General features: G+C 40.0%; 1 protein-coding gene across 12 annotated transcripts in view; it reads right to left on the bottom strand.

Moving 5' to 3' along the window:
- CELF1 (CUGBP Elav-like family member 1) overlaps positions 1-18,856 on the bottom strand; it is a 130,560-nt gene extending 111,704 nt beyond the window's left edge. For 5 of the 12 annotated variants that reach the window (XM_036892004.2, XM_036892002.2, XM_036892001.2 and 2 more), the window contains exon 1: positions 18,690-18,854. The gene's annotated coding sequence lies outside the window, so the exon portion shown is untranslated. Of the gene's footprint in view, positions 1-18,689 lie in introns of all 12 variants that reach the window. The other 7 variants (XM_036891999.2, XM_036891998.2, XM_036892009.2 and 4 more) reach the window with 5 other exon arrangements.
- Positions 18,857-22,470: the final 3,614 nt, after the last annotated feature.

Consider the following 22,470-nt stretch of genomic DNA (forward strand, 5'->3'; position numbering starts at 1 on the left):
GAAGAAAACATAGGCGAAAACCTCTTAGACATAAACATGAGTGACCTCTTCTTGAACATATCTCCCCGGGCAAGGAAAACAACAGCAAAAATGAGTAAGTGGGACTATATTAAGCTGAAAAGCTTCTGTACAGCAAAAGACACCATCAATAGAACAAGAAGGATCCCTACAGTATGGGAGAATATATTTGAAAATGACACATCCGATAAAGGCTTGACGTCCAGAATATATAAAGAGCTCACATGCCTCAACAAACAAAAAACAAATAACCCAATTAAAAAATGGGCAGAGGAACTGAACAGACAGTTCTCCAAAACAGAAATACAGATGGCCAACAGACACATGAAAAGATGCTCCACATCGCTAATTATCAGAGAAATGCAAATTAAAACTACAATGAGGTATCACCTCACACCAGTAAGGATGGCTGCCATCCAAAAGACAAACAACAACAAATGTTGGCGAGGCTGTGGAGAAAGGGGAACCCTCCTACACTGCTGGTGGGAATGTAAGTTAGTTCAACCATTGTGGAAAGCAGTATGGAGGTACATCAAAATGCTCAAAACAGACTTACCATTTGACCCAGGAATTCCACTCCTAGGAATTTACCCTAAGAATGCAGCAATCAAGTTTGAGAAAGACAGATGCACCCCTATGTTTATTGCAGCACTATTTACAATAGCCAAGAATTGGAAGCAACCTAAATGTCCATCAATAGATGAATGGATAAAGAAGATGTGGTACATATACACAATGGAATACTACTCAGCCATAAGAAAAGGGCAAATCCAATCATTTGCAGCAACATGGATGGAGCTGGAGGGTATTATGCTCAGTGAAACAAGCCAAGTGGAGAAAGAGAACTACCAAATGATTTCACTTATCTGTGGAATATAAGAACAAAGGAAAAACTGAAGGAACAAAACAGCAGCAGAATCACAGAACTCAAGAATGGACTAACAGGTACCAAAGGGAAAGGGACTGGGGAGGATGGGTGGGTAGGGAGGGATAAGGGGGGGAGAAGTAGGGGGGTATTAAGATTAACATGCATGGGGGTGTAGGAGAAAAGGGAGGGCTGTACAACACAGAGAAGGCAAGTAGTGATTCTACAACATTTTGCTCTGCTGATGGACAGTGACTGTAAAGGGGTTTATAGGGGAGACCTGGTATAGGGGAGAGCCTAGTAAACATAATATTCGTCATGTAAGTGTAGATTAGTGATAGCAAAAAAAAAAAAAAAAAGGGCAGTTCCTGTGTGGTAACCTCCAACGAGTTCTACACAAGGGTATAAAGGGCATATAAAAGTGTAGGCAAAGGGTCTGTTTGTGTTTATACAGAGGATCAAAGCCTAATTGGGCTACCCCGAAAATGAACTAAGATACGATATGAAAAAGAACTTCCAACATCTGCACCCTCTGGAAGACTCATGCCAGAAGATGATCATCAAAAAACCCCAACAAAGATCCACGCACTGCTACAGCTGTAGATGCACTCATCCCACCAGTTCCTGGACCTGCCATGGGAATGAGGAAGGAGATATCTAAGCTGGCCTGTGCATACAGTAAAACAACAAAATTGGACTGGATCTATACTGTTGGAACTCAACCAAGAATTTGGAGAAGTGCAAATTGTAGCGCTCCAAAGTCTTACAACTACAAACTATTTATTGTTAAAAGAACATATGGCATGTGAACAGTCCCCAGGAATGGGTTGTTTTAATTTGTCTGATTTCTCTCAGACTGTTCAAGTTCATTTGGACAATATCCACCATATCATAGATAAGTTTTCACAAATGCCTAAGGTGCCTAACTGGTTTTCTTGGTTTCACTGCAGATGGCTGGTAATTACAGATATGCTTTGGTTATGTAACTATACTCCTATTATGTTAATGTGTGTGTGCAATTTAAGTAGTAGCTTAAAACCTATACATGCTGAAGTTACTCTACAAGAAGATATATCAAAGAAATAATCAATCTTCCCATGTTTTCTTCCGCCTGCTACTTCTATAGCTTTTCTTCTTCCTTCCTAATTACAACCCTTAAATAGAATTCGTGCCTCATATCAAATTTACCGAGTATCATAATTCTTCCAAGTGGTAAAGATACCTCAAGACAAATGCTGGGCATAGAAGCCACAGGGCATAAATATGCAAAGAAGTAAAAAGCTAACTTTTTCAAACAATAAGGCTTCTCTCTCACTTACCAACTTCACATTTCCCTGTATGGCCCCGGAAGATGACTGGTTAGCCAGAGACGGGTAAGATTCCTCAAGGGAGGAACAACCTAAGACAGGCACAGTCGCAGGGGGGCCATCAGGTGAGAAATTGGGGATCAACAGAGGTGAGGCTTAGAACCTCACCCCCCCGTTCTGAGAGAAATCTTCTGCATACGTGGATGTTTTATTGCCCTGGTCTAGCTTGGATTAACACATAGTCTACAGGCACACACCTGATCATCTACATGTGCTCTCTTACAACACTAAACTATGTTTTCTACCTTTATCTTGTATCTACCTACCACTTCAGCATTTTATTAAAAATAATAATAATAAAGAGAGAAATGTGGTATCCACATATAAATCAAGTATAAAAACCAAATGAGTATTCATATTTGAACTGACTGTTTATAGTTCATAATGCATGAGCAAAACCGAAAGTTTCTGTGATGACTGCCCTTGTACTGTTCACTATGTAACTTATTCATTATGTAAGAATTTGTTCTACATGTAAAAACTTGTTTGTTATGCCTCAGAAGATTGGAGACTGACAAAAATTAGGCTTGGGGTGGAATAATGATTGTGCATTGAGCATTGACTCCCCTATACAGAATTTTATTGTCGTTAACAACCATTTGATCAATAAATATGAGAGATGCCCTCACAAAAAAAAAAAGGACAGACTTCCAATGGTAAAATAAATTAGTAACCGGGATGTAAGGTATAGCATAAGGAATATAGTCAAGATATTGTAACAGCCTGGTAGGGTGATAGCTGGAACCTAGAATTATGTATATAAATGTTCTACCACTGTGTTGTACACTTGAAACTCATGTAATGTAATAGTGTGTGTCAACTACCCTTCAATAAAAAATAATTATTAAAAAGAAAAAAAAAAAAAAAAAACTAAAGCACTTACTGGCAAGGGCACTAAATGACTGGCATACTGGGCAACATGACATCCAAAAAATGGACCTAAAAATCTTTTGGTATATACAATTAATAATTGCCAAAATAATATTGGTTTTGAACCCAAAACTTAGTTTTGTGTTAATAAACCTAAAAAATGACAAAAGCATTCACAAATGTACCACAAAAAACACACAAAAAATGCCACTTGGCTTCTGATTTTGTTTTTAAAATATTATGAGGGATCACGGGAAGATGGCGGCATGAGTAGCTCAGAGGAAACCTCCTCCCCAAAACATATGTATTTATGAAAATACAGTAAGTACAACTATTCCCAAAAGAGAACAACAGTGGATGCAGTACAACAGCCAGGATACATCTACCTCTGCGAGAACTCAGCATCACACAAAGGGGGTAAGATACAAGCCGCAGCCAGGCAGGACCTGAACACTCCCCCACCCCAAAACCCGGCAGGATGAAAGGAGTCAGAACGGGGAGGAAGTGAAAGCCCAGGACTGCTAAACAACCAGCTCTAGAAATTCTAACCCGGAACGCAGACAAAAGGTGCACGGGGTGCTGGATATTAGAGAAATGGAAAAGCAAAACATGGGGGCAGGTCCCTGCAACCGGGAACCCTGAGACAAAAGAAAAGCCAGTGCTTTCTGCAAGTCTTAAAGAGACAGGGACCCCATAGCTGGACGAAGTTGTCCCGGCAGCTGGGAGTACCGGGAAACTTAGGCGCCCTAAATGGAGGCAGTGCAGCTCTGAAGTCCCTCATAGGACTAGGCAGCCTGCCACTCGTTCCTCCAACTGGTGCGGACCCTGACACACGGGCCCAGTAGCAGGAGAGTGGGAGCGCGCGCCGGGGGCGGAAGCACTAGAAGGAACCGAGAGCAGATCCATGCACACCAGGGCTAGCCCGCAGCAGCACAACGGAACAGCCGGGACACGGCTCACACGCACCGGTGGCAGTGAAGCCAGAGCCCGGTAGAAGCCTGCGCGGAAAAGCCCTGCAAGCACCAGCAGCGGAGCCAGACGGAGCAGGCGCGCTCCCAGGAGCCGACCAGAATCCCAGCCCAAAGCACAGCCAATCGGGCCAGACCCAAAGGTGCTGCTGCCACACAGCTGCCCAGCAGGGCTGCCGCTAGCACGGAGGAGCGCACGTGCGTGCCTGAAACTCCCGGCAGTGCTCTGAGCTGCTCTGACGGACACCCCGCCCACAGCAGCTTAGGAGATTAACCCGGTGGCTTCTCCAGGAGTGCAGGTATCCCTCACAGGCAGCAGAGAAGGGCAAGGCATCCAGCAAGCAGGAAAGGACTTTCTTCTCCAAGCTGACACACCCACAACCTGCCTACAGCCACTGCAATCACCATGAAAAGGCAAAAAAATCTGATCCAGACCAAGATAGTTACACCTGAGAAAGGATCTGCAGAGGTGGACCTAACCAGTCTCCCTGAGAAAGAATTCAAAATAAAAATCATAAACATGCTGACAGAGCTGCAGAGAAATATGCAAGAGCTAAGGGATGAAGTCTGGAGGGAGATTACAGACGTCCAGAGGGAGATCACAGATGTCCAGATGGAGATTACAGAAGTGAAACAAACTCTGGAAGGATTTATAAGCAGAATGGATAAGATGCAAGAGGCCATTGATGGAATAGAAACCAGAGAACAGGAACGCATAGAAGCTGATGCAGAGAGAGATAAAAGGATCTCCAGGAATGAAAGAATATTAAGAGAACTGTGTGACCAATCCAAAAGGAACAATATCCGCATTATAGGGGTACCGCAGGAAGAAGGGAGAGAAAAAGGGATACAAAGTGTCTTTGAAGAAATAATTGCTGAGAACTTCCCCAAACTGAGGGAGGAAATAGTTGCTCAGACTACGGAGGCACACAGAACTCCCGAGAGACGGGATCCAAAGAGGTCAACACCAAGACACATAATAATTAAAATGGCAAAGATCAAGGACAGGGACAGAGTATTAAAGGCAGCCAGAGAGAGTAAAAAGGTCACCTACAAAGGAAAACCCATCAGGCTATCATCAGACTTCTCAACAGAAACCTTACAGGCCAGAAGAGAACGGCATGATATATTTAATGCAATGAAACAGAAGGGCCTTGAACCAAGGATACTCTATCCAGCACGATGATCATTTAAATATGAAGGAGGGATTAAACAATTCCCACATAAGCAAAAGTTGAGGGAATTTGCCTCATACAGACCACCTCTACAAGGTATCTTAGAGGGACTGCTCCAGATGGCAGCACTCCTAAAAAGAGCACAGAACAAAACACCCAACATATGAAGAATGGAGGAGGAGGAAAAAGAAAGGAAAGAAATAATCATCAGACTGTGTTTATAACAGCTCAATAAGCGAGTGAGGTCAGACAGTAAGGTAATAAACAAGCTAACCTTGAACCTTTGGTAACCACAAATCTAATGCCTGCAATGGCAATAAGTACATATCTTTCAATAATCACCCTAAATGTAAATGGACTGAATGCACCAAAAGACACAGAGTAATAGAATGGATAAAAAAGCAAGACACATCTATATGCTGCTTACAAGAGACTCACCTTAAACACAAAGACATGCACAGATTAAAAGTCAAGGGTTGGAGAAAGATATTTCATGCAAACAACAAAGAGAAAAAAGCAGGTTTTCAATACTAGTATCAGACAAAATAGACCTCAAAATAAAGAAAGTAACAAGAGATAAAGAAGGACATTACATAATGATAAAGGGCTCAGTCCAACAAGAGGATATAAACATTATAAACATATATGCACCCAATACAGGAGCACCAATATACGTGAAACAAATACTAACAGAATTAAAGGAGGAAATAGAATGCAATGCATTCATTTTGGGAGACTTTAACACACCACTCACCCCAAAGGACAGATGCACCAAACAGAAAATAAGTAAGGACACAGAGGCACTGAACAACACACTAGAACAGATGCACCTAATAGACATCTATAGAACTCTACATCCAAAAGCAACAGGATACACATTCTTCTCAAGTGCACAAGGAACATTCTCCAGAACAGACCACATACTAGGCCACAAAAAGTACCTCAGTAAATTCCAAAAGATCGAAATCCTACCAACCAACCTTTCAGACCACAAAGGTATAAAACTAGAAATAAATTGTACAAAGAAAGCAAAAAGGCTCACAAACACATGGAGGCTTAACAACATGCTCCTAAATAATCAGTGGCTCAATGACCAAATTAAAATGGAGATCCAGCAATATATGGAAACAAATGACAACAGTAACACAAAGCCCCAACTTCTGTGGGACGCAGCAAAAGCAGTCTTAAGAGGAAAGTATATAGCAACCCAGGCATATTTAAAGAAGAAAGAACAATCCCAAATGAATAGTCTAATGTCACAAGTATCAAAATTGGAAAAAGAAGAACAAATGAGGCCTAAGGTCAGCAGATGGAGGGACATAATAAAGATCAGAGAAGAAATAAATAAAATTGAGAAGAATAAAACAATAGAAAAAAATCAATGAAACCAAGAGCTGGTTCTTTGAGAAAATAAACAAAACAGATAAGCCTCTAGCCAGACTTATTAAGAGAAAAAAGAGAGTCAACACACATCAACATAATCAGAAACGATAAAGGAAAAAATCACGACAGAGCCCACAGAAATACAAAGAATTATTAGAGAATACTATGAAAACCTATATGCTAACAAGCTGGAAAACCTAGGAGAAATAGGAGAAATGAACAACATCTTAGAAAAATACAACCTTCCAAGACTGACCCAGAAAGAAACAGAAAATCTAAACAGACCAATTACCAGCAATGAAATTTAATCGGTAATCAAAAAACTACCCAAGAACAAAACCCCTGGGCCAGATGGATTTACCTCGGAATTTTATCAGACATACAGAGAAGACATAACACCCATTCTCCTTAAAGTTTTCCAAAAAATAGAAGAGGAGGGAATACTCCCAAACTCATTCTATGAAGCCAACATCACCCTAATACCAAAACCAGGCAAAGACCCCACTAAAAAAGAAAACGACAGACCAATATCCCTGATCAACATAGATGCAAAAATACTCAACAAAATATTAGCAAACCGAATTCAAAAATACATCAAGAGGATCATACACCATGACCAAGTGGGATTCATCCCAGGGATGCAAGGATGGTACAACATTCGAAAAACTATCAACATCATCCACCACATCAACAAAAAGGACAAAAACCACATGATCATCTCCATAGATGCTGAAAAAGCATTCGACAAAATTCAACATCCATTCATGATAAAAACTCTCAACAAAATGGGCACAGAGGGCAAGTACCACAACATAATAAAGGCCATATATGATAAACCCACAACTAACATCATACTGAACAGCGAGAGGCTGAAAGCTTTTCCTCTGAGATTGGGAACAAGACAGGGATGCCCACTCTCACCACTGTTACCCAAGGTGGTACTAGAGGTCCTAGCCACGGCAATCACACAAAACAAAGAAATACAAGGAATCCAGATTGGTAAAGAAGAAGTCAAACTGTCACTATCTGCAGATGACATAATATTGTACATAAAAAACCCTAAAGACTCCACTGCAAAACTACTGGAACTAATACGGGAAATTCAGCAAAGTTGCAGGATACAAAATTAACACACAGAAATCTGTAGCTTTCCTATACACTAACAATGAACTAATAGAAAGAGAATGCAGGAAAACAATTCCATTCGCAATAGCATCAAAAAGAATAAAATACCTAGGAATAAACCTAACCAAGGAAGTGAAAGACCTATACCCTGAAAACTACAAGACACTCTTAAGAGAAATTAAAGAGGTCACTAACAAATGGAAACTCATCCCATGCTCCTAGCTAGGAAGAATTAATACCGTCAAAATGGCCATCCTGCCTAAAGCAATATACAGATTCAATGCAATCCCTATCAAATTACCAACAGCATTCTACAACGAACTGGAACAAATAGTTCAAAAATTCATATGTAAACACCAGAGACCCTGAATAGCCAAATCAATCCTGAGAAGGAAACATAAAGTGGGAGGGATCTCGCTCCCCAACTTCAAGCTCTACTACAAAGCCACAGCAATCAAGACAATTTGGTACTGGCACAAGAACAGACCCACAGACCAGTGGGGCAGAACAGAGACTCCAGACATTAACCCAAACATATATGGTCAATTAATAAATAATAAAGGAGCCATGGACATACAATGGGGAAATGACAGTCTCTTCAACAGATGGTGCTGGCAAAACTGGACAGCTACATGTAAGAGAATGAAACTGGATCACTGTCTAACCCCATGCACAAAAGTAAATCCGAAATGGATCAAAGACCTGAATGTAAGTCATGAAAACCATCAAACTCTTAGAAAAAAATATAGTCAAAAATCTCTTGGACATCAACATGAGCGACTTCTTCATGAACATATCTCCCCGGGCAAGGGAAACAAAAGCAAAAATGAACAAGTGGGACTATATCAAGCTGAAAAGCTTCTGTACAGCAAAGGACACCATCAATAGAACAAAAAGGTACCCTACAGTATGGGAGAATATATTCATAAATGACAGATCCGATAAAGGGTTGGCATCCAAAATATATAAAGAGCTCACATGCCTCAACAAAAAGTATATAATCCAATTAAAAAGTGGGCAGAGGAGCTGAACAGACAGTTCTCCAAAGAAGAAATTCAGATGGCCAACAGACACATGAAAAGATGCTCCACGTCGCTGGCCATTAGAGAAATGCAAATTAAAACCACAGTGAAATATCACCTCACATCAGTAAGGATCGCCACCATCCAAAAGACAAAACAACAACAAATGTTGGTGAGGTTGTGGAGAAAGGGAAACCTTCCTACACTGCTGGTGGGAATGTAAATTAGTTCAACGATTGTGCAAAGCAGTATGGAAGTTCCTCAAAAAGTTCAAAATAGAAATACCATTTGACCCAGTAATTCCACTTCTAGGAATTTACCCTAAGAATGCAGCAGCCCAGTTTGAAAAAGACAGATGCACCCCTATGTTTATCGCAGCACTACTTACAATAGCCAAGAAATAGAAGCAACCTAAGTGTCCATCAGTAGATGAATGGATAAAGAAGATGTGGTACATATACACAATGGAATATTATTCAGCCTAAGAAGAAAACAAATCCTACCATTTGCAACAACATGGATGGAGCTACAGGGTATTATGCTCAGTGAAATAAGCCAGGTGGAGAAAGACAAGTACCAAATGATTTCACTCATATGTGGAGTATAAGAACAAAGAAAAAACTGAAGGAACAAAACAGCAGCAGAATCACAGAACTCAAGAATGGACTAACAGTTACCAAAGGGAAAGGGACTGGGGAGGATGGGTGGGAAGGGAGGGATAAGGGTAGGGAAAAAGAAAGGGGGCCTTATGATTAGCATGTATAATGTGGGCAGGGGCATAAGGAGGGCTGTTCAACACAGAGAAGACAAGTAGTGATTCTACAGCATCTTACTATGCTGATGGACAGTGACTGTAATGGGGTTTGTGGGGGGGACTTGGTGAAGGGGGAAGTCTACTAAACATAATGTTCTTCATGTAATTGTAGATTAATGATAACAAAATGAATTTAAAAAGTTATAAAAAAAAAAAGGAAAACTCGCTTCAATTTTCCCATCTGAAATGGCAGTATTATTTAATACAATTTTTTAATTAAGGTATTATTGATATACACTCTTATGAAGGTTTAACATGAAAAACAATGTGGTTACTATATTCACTCATATTATCGAGTCCCCCTCCATACCCCAATGCAGTCCATCAATGTAGTAAGAAAATGGCAGTATTATTTTATTATCAATCTTTTATGCCTAAAAGAACTAGCTATAAACAAATAATCACTGAAAACTTATTTTTAAAAAAAAACCTCAATCTTGATTTAGCAAAGCACCAGAGAGAAATACTCTAGACACCAAAAGCAACAACACTGGTGAATATCTACACTACAGATGGAGGATCCAAGACCTCAAGCAAGCTAAGCCTGGGGGTGGGGAGACTGTTGGGGGGAATGGGCAATCTTCCAAAGAGCCATGATCCTAGGCCTAACTATTCTAAAATTTAAGTGAATTTAAGAAAACTTGGCAAAGCTCTACACTGTCTTATTCAAAGCTCTTTTGGTTGTAATTAAAAGAAACCTCCTTCAAACTAGCTTAAGCAAAAAATGGAATTAATAGAAAGGAAACTAGTAACTTCTCAAGGAACCTAAAGGCAGAAAGTACAGAAAGGCCACACATGGAAATCCTTTATGCACCCAGGCTTCTATTCTACATGTGGATGGCTGCCTCTTTCTTTCTCCAGAGCCCCATTTCTTATCTAAGCTTGTTTCTGGATAAATCTCTTCAATTCTCCCTCCCCACATACTGGCCTTCACTGTATCTGAACTTGTCTGTGCCCCAGCTTCTGAGTTTATATGTTTCAAGTCCTCTGAATTCAGGTATCTGTTCCCTAAAGATTTAACTCTCAATTCCAATCTCAAATTCCTAGGAGAAACTGATTTGCCCAGCATGGGTTAGGTGTCTACTTCTGGTCCAATAAGCAATAAGCTGTTACAAGAAGGACTAGGTCACAGAGTATAATTACCGTAGGGCCTGTGCTTGATTCCTCAAAAGACATACAATACACTAAGCAATAAAGCAGTCTCCTTCGTCAAAAAGCTTAAAGTTTCACTGAAATGAAAAAACATATCATTAATAATAATATCCTATGACACCGTACTGGAATGGACAGGAAAAGCTTCTTAAGGAAAATCAGCTGTGCACTCAATTACAAAGAGAAATTGAACCACAAGCAAGGAAGGGCTGAAGAACACAGTATGTGATGCCTGCTCCTCTTGATCTAGCCATTTAAGAAATACAGACCCACAGAATATAGTTTTTTACCACATGAACAGCTTCCAATGCGCGACATATCCTTCTTGAAGGCCTGCTGTAAGGCTTAAAGTGACTATATGACCATGTGATGACTCTACGCACCCATGTGCAGTAATAACCAACTAGCAGATGAACATCAGTTATACATTTTCAGGTCGCTTTTCAACACCACCTTGACTCCCTTTCACTCCCTGGACTCCCTCAGACTCCTGTGCAGGCAGCATTCACAATCAGACAGGCAGCCAATAGGACAGCACAGGTGTTTCCTACTGGTAATATCCCATCCAACCTAACATGGTAAGTTGGCAGTATCAAACAGACAGAATTCATGCAGGAGAGAAAGAAACACTAGCCAAACTATGTGACGGTACTGTGGGGGGAAAGGATCAGAGCAGAAAAGAATGTTTCCCACACACAAAAGCTACAAGCACAAAGAAACTGTGAAAAGCCTACAATAAATTATCTGCACAAAACAAACTAGCAAAAACTTAACAGATGTCCAAATAATATTGGGTTAAAAATGACAGTCTACTCACAGCAGACCATTAGTTATCCCACATTATCACCAAAATATCACACATTCGCACAATTTCTGCAAGAGCTAGCTTCAATCACACAGGCGACAAAAGGTAAAACAACAATGAGAAAGTAATAATAATTTCTAACTTAGCAATTATTCTACTGAAGAGTAGCAATGTTATGTAAATGAAAACTACTGACCTTTCAAAATTAAAAGTTAACACTATGAAATTAAACATCTCTGCAACCAAAAAACTTCATCCCCACACTAGACATTTCCCAAATGGAAAGTTTTAATGATGTTAAACATAGGGAAAAAGCGATATACAACTCCATTTTGTCAAAGCTGAACATAACTAAAAAGAAGAGCTGTCAGTCTGTGGAGATCAGAAAATTAGTGAACAGCTCTTTTTAAAGCCACACTCTGCACCTATGAACACATCCCAAAAGTGGTATATTAAAATCAATTACATGAGATCAGTCAGATCTCACTGCAGCCTCTAAACTAGAACTTACCATTCTTCTTTAAATCTGCTGCCATATTTTCTAAATGAAGAAAAAGAAAAATCAACGTGTTAACAATGCAAAAGCTGTTCTGAAAGTGAGTCCATTTCTTGTAGAGTGGAGAAAGGCCAGCTGATTAAGGGTCACATCAGAACTTCACAAAGTTCTAAGACTTGAAACACTTTGAATCATGTAAGATGCTGAAGCATCATATACTCAGTCTCCCCTAACTAGGCTTTCTCATTCCTTGAGGAAAAAAAAGTCTAATTTTAATGTAACTTTTCATAGTTATGAAATTCATGTTCTCTGGGCAAAACTTTAAAATCCATGTAAGTTCAAAGGAAAAAACAAACCATCCATGTCCCAAAGCCCAGAGAAAATTTTGATATTTATCCTTCTAGTCTGTGAGATAAAGTTTTTAAAAGAATTAAAGATTTCTAAGTCAATATGGAGTTTACAATGTATAAAAAATATTCTTGAAAAATTTTACAGTTCATTTATTTTGAACTCAAAGAAGTTTAAAATGAATATACACTCATGGCCTCTACAGCTTAGCAGAGACTAAAAAATAACTACAGAACGTTCTGCTGATTAATGCTGTAAGGAAACCCTTACTTTAAGATGATTCTAACAGCCACTTTATTGACAAGTACAAAGTTACGATTAGAAAGATCTCAAAAAAACTGTCTTTAGCAAATTACAAAGCTCAGACAGGGATTTTTGACACAATGTATTTCACAGAGCAAACAGCTAAAACTGATTAACTCTCACCTACACTACAACTCTAAATATTAAAGCCCTCCCTCCACACTTAAAACTAGTTACCTAATTAGGAAGAGAACCAGGTGTCCCCATTAAAAATCCAGTAATACACTCATATGTATTTTTCAGTGTTCTGAACACAAAAGGCTCTTAGCAATTGACTCTGACATGAAGCACAGACAAGTGATGATAAATCTAGGAAACCACATTACTCAAGTATTCCACAGGGAACAATGAGCTAAAGGGGAAGGATGAGCTTCTATGGGGAAGGATGACCTGCATAGGAAAACATTTCAGATGCACAAACAAGATTTTAAGAAAATATCTTACCCCCTCAGCCACAATAAACAAAAGAAAATGAAAAACAAAATACACCCAAAAGGGGAAACAAAAGGAATTGAGCAGCTACTGTCTGTCTGCTAGGCATTTTAACTGTGTCACTTTACTTTGCTGAACTGCGTTACTGATCCTTGAGATGGGTAGTATGCCCACTTTTACAGATGAAAAAGGAAATAGCATTATCAACACTGTACCAATTGCCATTCAGTGCCTAGCTAACTTATCTCATAATTCTCACATTACCATTCCAAGTTGGTATCTCCATTTGAAATATGGAAACCCATAAATGTTAGTATTACAGTGTTGGTACCAATCTTTAAGCTCCCTGGCCAGAGCTATCACATTTATCCTTCTTAGGCTGTGCTTATCAACACCATTCAAGTTACATCATTCTTTCAAACCACAGGTTTCCATTTTAAGGATATGAAAATCAAAGAATCAACTCTCAATTATGGGAAAACCAATTCTCCAGGTTTTGTTAAATCTGCTTCTATTTTCCTTGCTCTCTGACCATTTCAGTGTGCCACAGCACCTCTAGAAAGGCATGTGCAGATAAATATAGGATTATATGCATAACAATCAACTTTGGAATTTGTTAAAATTTCTGCTCAGAAAGGTCAGAGAAAGTTAATTCTTGGTTCAAATTATATATCTGAAATACTTCCAGGATACATACATTCTAATTATTATAAAAAATAATTAAGAATCAAGGAATAGTTTTCAACAAAAAAATGGTTCATGTTTTTTAAAAAAAGGTACATACATATCCTCCCTGACACTAAAATCAAGCCACCATGTATTAAGTACTGTGAGGCTGCAATACCTTTTGAGACAAGTTAGCTGAATAAAACTTCCAGTTCATTCCATGCCCCAACGATTATTATTAAACTCCTTTTATTACTGGAGAGGAGGGAAATGGAGTGGGAGGTTAGGTCCAAAAGCAAAGAAAGGAAAAGTACACAATTAAGCAGATCAAAATCATCTTTAAACCTAAAAAAAAAAATACGTAGAAGCTCATCTTGAGAAAGCCTTTCATGCACAAGAATACTCTGAATAGCTTTGTTCATACTGAAACAAACTGGGAGGCATATACCTTCAAAATGTTCTTATCCTGAAAATATTAGTTATTTATTCTAACTAGGCCACTAAATGCCAGGTTTATAAACTTATCTCTACACAATATGGAATACCTGGAGATCAGCCCACCCCTCTAACAAAACCACTCACATTTTACAGTTATAAAGCAAAGACAGAAATGCCTGTTTTTTCATGTGACACTTTTCTGTACACAATCATATTTTGAAAATGTTGTCCCGAGACTGGAAATTATGATTAGAAATTAGAAATGATGCTGTTGACTCCTGGTTTCATACACACTGATAGGTTTGAATTTTCAAGAGATCTGAGTATGTCAGTGGACATCCCCTGTGATTGGCAATCTACACAAAGAGCATGAATTCTATTCAGTTCAACAGCCTTTATGGAGCTCCAAAAGAGGGAAAGAAATCAAAATGAAAGGGACATCCCTGACCTCAAACAGCAGAAAAATTCAGGCACAAAAAGGAATGAGTCCTGATACATGCTACAACATGGATGAACCCTGAAAACACTGCGGTAAGTGAAACAAGCCAGATACAAAAGGACAAACATTGTATGATTCCAGTTACCTGAAATATCTAGCATATGCAAATTCAAAGACAGAAAGTTACCAGGGGCTAGGAGGAAGGGAGAATGGGGAGTTATTGCTTAATGGTTACAGTTTCTATTTGGGGTGAAGAAAACATTTTAGAAATAGTTATGATAATTGGACATTATTGTGAATTTACTTAATGCCACTGAACTGTACTCTTAAAACTGGTATAAGTGACCTAAGCCTAAAACCATACTCCTAGAAGAAAACATACAGGAAAAGTTTCATGGAATTGGACTTGACAGTGATTTCTTGGATAAGAATCCAAAAACACAGGCAACAGGAGCAAAAACGAACAAATGGTACTACATCAAATTAAAAAAAACTTTTGTGCATCAAAAGACATAATCAACCAAGTGAAAGGCATAGGGTGAAATCATTTGCAAATCATGTTATCTGATAGGGATTAATATTGAGAACATATAAAAACTACAAATCAAAAAGTAATCAAATAACCTGATTAAAAATGGGCAAAGGACTTGAATAGACATTTCTGCAAAGATGATATACAAATGGCCAACAAGCATACAAAAAGATGCTGAACATCATTAATCAGAGAAATGCACATCAAAACCACAAGATATCACCTCACACCCATTAGGATGGCTACTACTTAAAAAAGAACATGGCAAGGACATGAAGACCCTGGAACCCTTGTCCATGGCTCGTGGGATCCTAAAATGGAGCAACCACGATGGAAAAGGAGATTCCTCAAAGAGTTAAAAACACAACCACCATATGATGAGCAATCCCACTTCGGAGTGTTATCCAAAAAAACTGAAAGGGTCTAAGAGATATTTGAACACCCATGTTCACAGAGCAGTAGTAACAATGACCAAAAGAAACAACTCCTGTCCAACAACAGATGGGTAACAAAGTGTGGTATCTAAATCAGGTATCATTTAGCCTTCAAAGGGAAGGAAATCCTGTCACAGGCTGCAACATGGATGAACCTTAAACATATTATGGTAAGTGAAATAAGCCAGTCACGAAAAGCCAAATAACTGTGTGACTCCACTTACATGAGTATTTGAAAGTAGTTAAATCCATAGAAACAAAGTAGAATGGTGGTTACCAGAGGCAAGAGGCAGAGGGAAAAGGGGAGTTATTTAAAGGTCATAAAGTTTCAGATTTGCAAGACTAAAAAATTCTGGAGATCTCTTTGCCAACAATGAGAATATACTTAATGCCACAGAACTGAACACTCAAAAATAGTTAAGATGGTAAATTTTGTGTTTACCACATTTAAAAAAAAGCAAATACAAAAAAGTGACTAAAATGACAAATCTTGTTATACATATTTTGCCACAATTTTTAAAAATTGGTAATATACCGAAACCAGTCAATTGTATGGTATGTGACTTCTATCACAATGGTTGTTTTTAAAAAAGCAGAGTAAACAAAGCTTAATCAAATTCTATCATTCACTGATTTAAAGAAAATGGCATTTGCTGGAAGAACCGAAAGCACTGAGTAGAGGCTATACTACTTCCTTCCACTTCTTCACTCTGGCCTCCAGGTGACAGATCTTCTCTTTCCCTTTCCACCACACACCACTATCACCTTCTAATCTCCCACTTCCTTATTAGGTCCAGCCTCATCAGGAAAATTAAGTTAAAGAAGCTGCAGTGGCAGTCACAGGAAGGGGCATGGAATTCAGAAATCATGATCTGCATTTAGCAAGAAGGCCCAAGTCTTTATTAAAATAAAATAAAAAATCACACAATGATTTTCAGACATACAATGTATTTTAGGTCTCTGCCCTTCCTTTCCTCAGCTTCTTTCAGCCTAGCATATGTTAAAGCAACTTCTCTGCTCCTGTGCTGGAATATCCACTGGCCTGCCTCCCAGGTACTAGAACTATTAAATACAGATTTAAAATGTGATTGTTAAACCATGCCTTTTACACATATTGTTAAATCTTTTCACAAAATAAACTGTGCCTAGGATAAGCTTATTTTGATAAACATTTCTATAACATATAAAAAGAAGCAATCGCCTCTGAGTCGTGGGATTAAGGGCGAATTTCTTCCTTTCTAGCTTATCTGTATTTTTCAAAATTAATCTGTAACTTCTGTAGTAAGAAAAATAAGTGGAAATCTTCAGACAAACATAAATCTGGCTCAAAATGTCACTGCCTCTTATACCACAGGCATTATCACACGTTACTGCACTGAAGCTGAATTAGCACCAGGTGAGACAGACACTACTTCCTCCATTTTGCAGATAAGCATAAACTGAGGCTCAGAAGAGTTAAATGATTGGGACTAGGTTGTATAGCTAGTTACTGGCACAGAAAGGATTACAATTCAGGCCTTTTAACTTCAAGCCCGAGGCCCTTTCCATTCCATCTTAAAGGGCAATTTACATTATTGCTTGTAATGTTAAAAAAAAACAACAACTATGCGACTGTTTAAAAACATTTGCTAGGTAACCCTGAAAACTCTATGGGCAAGAATGGATGGTTGGAGAAAAGATGAGGCCTATGCTCTGAGCCAAGAGCCGTTCTTAATGGAAACAGCTGGTGGACAGTCAAAAGAATCACTGGGTTAAGTCAATAGCTGAAGCTCCAGCTTTGCTTTAATCTTGCCTAATTAATAATCAGAAACCACACTGTAAGTAAAACTAGAATATAAAAATTGGCACGGGGTTGGGGGCCTATAGCAATAGTTTATGGATGCTATTATGTTATCTCCATGATTTTCCAAGTGGACTCATTAAGTTAAAACAGAAAGAATCCAAGGTGATAAGTGGAGACACCTTCTTTCTCACCAAGAATTTAAGAAACTGAAACTTGCATAGCACTCTAAGAGATGCCATACTCGTGGAAAAGGTGAAGGAATGCAATTAAAAACTGTCCAAACCACAAAGAATTAAAAACAGGGAAAAACCTGTAAAAAGTGAAGTTCCTGTTAAAGATTCACTGGGTATCTGTAACCTCTTACACTGCAGCCATCATAAAGCACTCCCACTATTTGAAACTGTTAAACAGCCTTTCTACTAAGGGTAATACAAGTACAGCATTAACTCTGCGGGAGAGAGAGAGTCCATTTTCCTCAAACAGGCTCCAACCAAAATCTCACCACCTTTCCCTCAACTACAGAATGAGCCTAAACCAACGAGAAGCTCCTTAGAGCCTGTGCAATAGTCTTAGAAAATAAAACAACATCCTACCACAGGACCACAATCAAACCACCACTGGCTTTAAATCCAAAGGAGATCCCTAGCGAAGAAAGCTCTTCAATGTGCTTCTGTGCTCCCGGGTGCGAGATTCCAGTCCTGCTACTGGGCCATGACTGGGTAAGCACCTGATGTGGGGGGAGGGCGAGCCAAGGCCCTATCGGATCTGGGGCGAGGAACCCGGGGCTCTGGAGACTCTAGAGGAGGAGCGAAGTCTCCCGAGGCAGGGGTCCTGCTCCCACCTCCAAGGGTGGGCTCCAAGAACACTTGGGGCAAGAGGAGCAGGGAAAGGGTGTCCCAAGCAGGCAGCCCAGGTCTGGCACGGCGGCCGGAAAAAATAAGACAGAGCTGCCCCCTGGGAAAGCAAGGAAGCCCTCCGGAGAAGGTGAAAGGCATGGGGAGAGGGAACAAGGCCACAAGGAGGGCGGGTCTCCTGGGCGCGGGGGCGCACGCCTAGCAAGCGCGCAGCACCCAGGGAGCGGAGGAGATCACGGACCTACCCCCAGGGCGCGGGGAACCGCGAGCGGCCGCGCCCGGAGGGCCCTCTGAGCCGCGGCCGCCCGGACCGGACCCGCCCCGCGGCGCCTCCCCTTCTACCACCTTTTCCTCCCTCCCTCCCGCCCGCAGCCCGTTATCCTGCGGCCGCCGTACTCACCAGCGGCTGACCCTGAGCCCGCCGCTACCTCAGCTGCTGCCTGCGCCTCCGCAGCCGCCGCCGCCGCCTCGCTGCTAAGGCCGAGTCCCAAGGGAGCCTCCGCGTCCCGCCGCCGCTGCCGCCGCCACCGCCGCCAGAGCAGAACACCCCAAAATGGCGGCACTTCCGGCACCTACCACCGGCAGGGAGGGCCGAGAAGGAGGGGAAGGGCGGCAAGAGGGAAGGTATCACCGCGTTGCATCCCGCCGCGCAGATCCGAGCGGAGCGCCGCTCAGCGGAGGGCAGAGCTCCGGCGCTACAGCGCCCCCTCGGGCTGGGGAGTGGAGAAGCAGCCGGGCCGAGCCCCCGGGGGCCGCGGGCGAAACCCACAGCCCAGCGCGCTATGGGGCCCCTCTCTTTGTCTCAGAGCTCTACTGGCCGGAAGGGTGGGCAGACCCTGCCTGAAAATCTGAGGTTCTCGGCTCTGCGCACCGCACTCACAGGAATTCTGGATGACCTCGTGGGCAAGGACCTCTGCTTGGCACTGAATACGGGCACAGTAAAACATTTGATGAATGAATGAGTGAGTGAATGGAATGGTGCTTAGCCAGCGTTAGGCACACGACACACCCTCCTTTTTGCCCCAGCAGACAAGCAACAGGATAGGATCCAGGCCTTCTTCCTTCTTTGCTGAGATGTAGAATGTGAGTGTATTGCAAGCTTTCAGAGTTAGCGGCAACCTTGCAGAAATCCCTGCAGCTCCAGGTTCCTCCTCAGGGTTCTGTTAAGAGACTGATTGCCCAGCCCTAACCTGCTTCTCCCAGAAAAAAAATTTTTAACAACGCAGGTTAGGTCCCTGGAAACCTCCTTCAGAGTGACTCAGGAATACCAGGATCTAGGTGGGCTGAGGTGGAATGCCAACAATGCAGTAGTTTGGCCAGCTTCGTTTATTTAGCCGGTTCTGCACCTTGTGGGACAGTGAAATGCAGAAAGAAAGAAAATTTAGTTCTGGGACCTTTTGGCACCAGCAACATGCAAATAACTCATGGGTTTGCAGATAATTTCTCTGTAACATCATCTGGCTCCCAAAGCAAACAGTTCTTACACCCACAAATCCTGATTATACCCTACCTTACCACAAAAAATTAAGTGGACTTACAAGCAGGAGCCTCAAGGGATTTCCCACATGTTGGAAGCACCTCTTTCCCTCTTGAGGAAAAAAAAAAAACTAACCACAGGTTTTCTGGTACTATATAGACTGAAACAATTAGTCCTGGAATTGTGCACAAATATTCCCTAATTGTACTGTGTAGTTTATCATTTTATATATATTTGTAACGCTGATATATGATCTTGTTCTTGTTAATAGCTTTATGTGTTACTGAAAACATACTTATAGACCATGGTAGCTTATAGAATATCACATATAGTACCACAATTTTTTATATTGTAGAAGATTGTGCTATAGATTGCAGAAGTATTTTAAACAGAGACTCTGACTAGCCCTTTTTGTTTTCTTTTTTTTTAATTAAGGTATAATTGATAGACAATCTTATGAAGGTTTCACATGAACGACATTGTGGTTTCAACATTCTCCCATATGATTAAGTCCCGCCTCCCCATTGCAGTCACTGTCTGTCAGGGTAGTGAGATGCTATAGAGTCATTACTTGGCTCTGACTAGTTCTTTTCTGCACCATAGAATCAGCCAGATGTCCATAGGACATACTTCCTTACCTCCTTCAGGTCTTGACTTAAATGTCATCTTCTGAGTGGGCCTTCCCTGACCACCCTAGTTAAAATTGCACACACATACAACCATGCTTCCAATTCCTCTTTCCTGCCTTGTGTTTATCAAAAAAACTTATCACCATCTAACATAGTATATTTTGTACTTCTTATTTTATTTCTTTTACTTGTAGTCTTCCCTCACCAGGAGGTAACCTATATGGGGACAGGGATTGTATCTGTTTTATATCCTCAGGGCCTGGAATAATGTCTAACCTATATAAGTGCTCAATAAAGATTGGTTGTTTTTTTTAAATTTGACTTACATATATTGTGAAATGATCACCACAATACGTTAACATCTACCATATAAATACAAAAAAAGAAAATAAAAAAATAGTTTTTTTCCTTGTGATGAGAACTTAGAATCTACTCTCTTAACTTTCAAATATACCATACAGCAGTGTTAACTATAGTCATCATATTGTACATTACATCCCTAGTACTCATTTATACTTGGAAGCTTGTACCTTTTGACCACATTCATCAAGTTCCACTTCCCCCCATCAACAAATACTGTTTAATTAATGAATAAGCATATCTAGGTGCTGAGTATGAAAAAAGACAATGAATTGGTTAGCCTTCTTGGAACCTACCCATGAACTAAATGAGAGCAGGAACTGTGCCTGTCTTGCTGTTCTCTTGTTTCTCCAGTGCTTTTCACAGTGTCTTGCTCAATAGATATTTCATGAAGGGCAACCAGAAACTTTTCCCTATTTTATCTGCCCCTTGACTTAGGGCTTCCACTGGCAGAGAGGAATTGCCACTCCTTTCAGTATACTAGAATCATTCTTGCATCAAGTCACCAAGGACGGCCACAATTTGTCAGCCCAAGGTTGGAAGAACACTTGTATAAAGAACACAGATACACTTTTATAACTTTAAAGGGCTTCACAGCATAGACAAAATGCTATGCTGTGAGATGGAAATACAAAATGTGAGATGGAAACCTGTAGGAAAATTTTCCTGTTTCATTTTTTGCCTTCCAAATTAAGATATGTTTGTAAAAATAGCCAATGTTAGCAAGAGTGCAGGAAAATAAGTGCTCTCCAGGTGCTGGTGGTAATAAAATTCAAATTATCTGAAGGAATTTAAAATTTTCCATACCTTTTTAGGTACTTATCTTAAGGAAATAATCATGGATAAGTGCAAAGATATACTGCTGTATATGGGTCATAACACTGTTGAAATACCAGGAGATTTGATATAGGAAGAGATTGATCATGTGTGGTATATCCATACATAGAATTTTACACATAATTTCAAATAATAATACAGAGATTTAATTGTGGGAAATGCTTAGTGAAAAAACAGGTAACAAAGAAATAGGAAGAACATGACTCCACTTTTGTTTGAGGGTGTGTTGGTTGAAAGAGACAAAATCCAGAAAGAATATTAAAATATTAACAGTGCTCTGCAATCCTTACTACTACTTGGTATTATCAGTCCTTTTAATTTTAATAATTCCAGATGTGTAGTGGTATTTTACTGTGGTTTAAATTTTATATTTCTTCAATGGCTAATGATGTTGAGAAACTTTATATATATAATGTTTATTGACCATTTAGATATTCTTTGTGAATTGCCTACTCAATTATTTTTCCCTTTTTTTAAACTGTTTTTTTGTTAGTTTGGGGGTTTTGTGTGTTTGTAGGAGCTCTATATATTTTCAATACATGTTCTGTGTTGGATATATGTAGTATATAAATGTCTTCTCCCAGTCTGTGACTTCTTTTGTTCTCCTAATCGTTTACTTTGAAGAACAAAAGTATATAATTTTAATTAGGCCCTGTTATTGAACCTTATGTTATGGTTGGGGATTTCTGTGTCCTATTTTTTTTTATTAAGGTTTGATTGATATACACTCTTATGAAGGTTTCACATGAAAAAACAATGTGGTTCTTTTTACAATAGCCAAGATATGGAAGCAACCTAAGTATCCATAAGTAGATGAATGGATAAAGAAGATGTGGTACATATACACAACGGAATACTATTCAGCCATAAGAAACAAA

Source organism: Manis pentadactyla, chromosome 9 (genome assembly GCF_030020395.1).
Source record: "Manis pentadactyla isolate mManPen7 chromosome 9, mManPen7.hap1, whole genome shotgun sequence".
NCBI lineage: Eukaryota > Metazoa > Chordata > Mammalia > Pholidota > Manidae > Manis > Manis pentadactyla.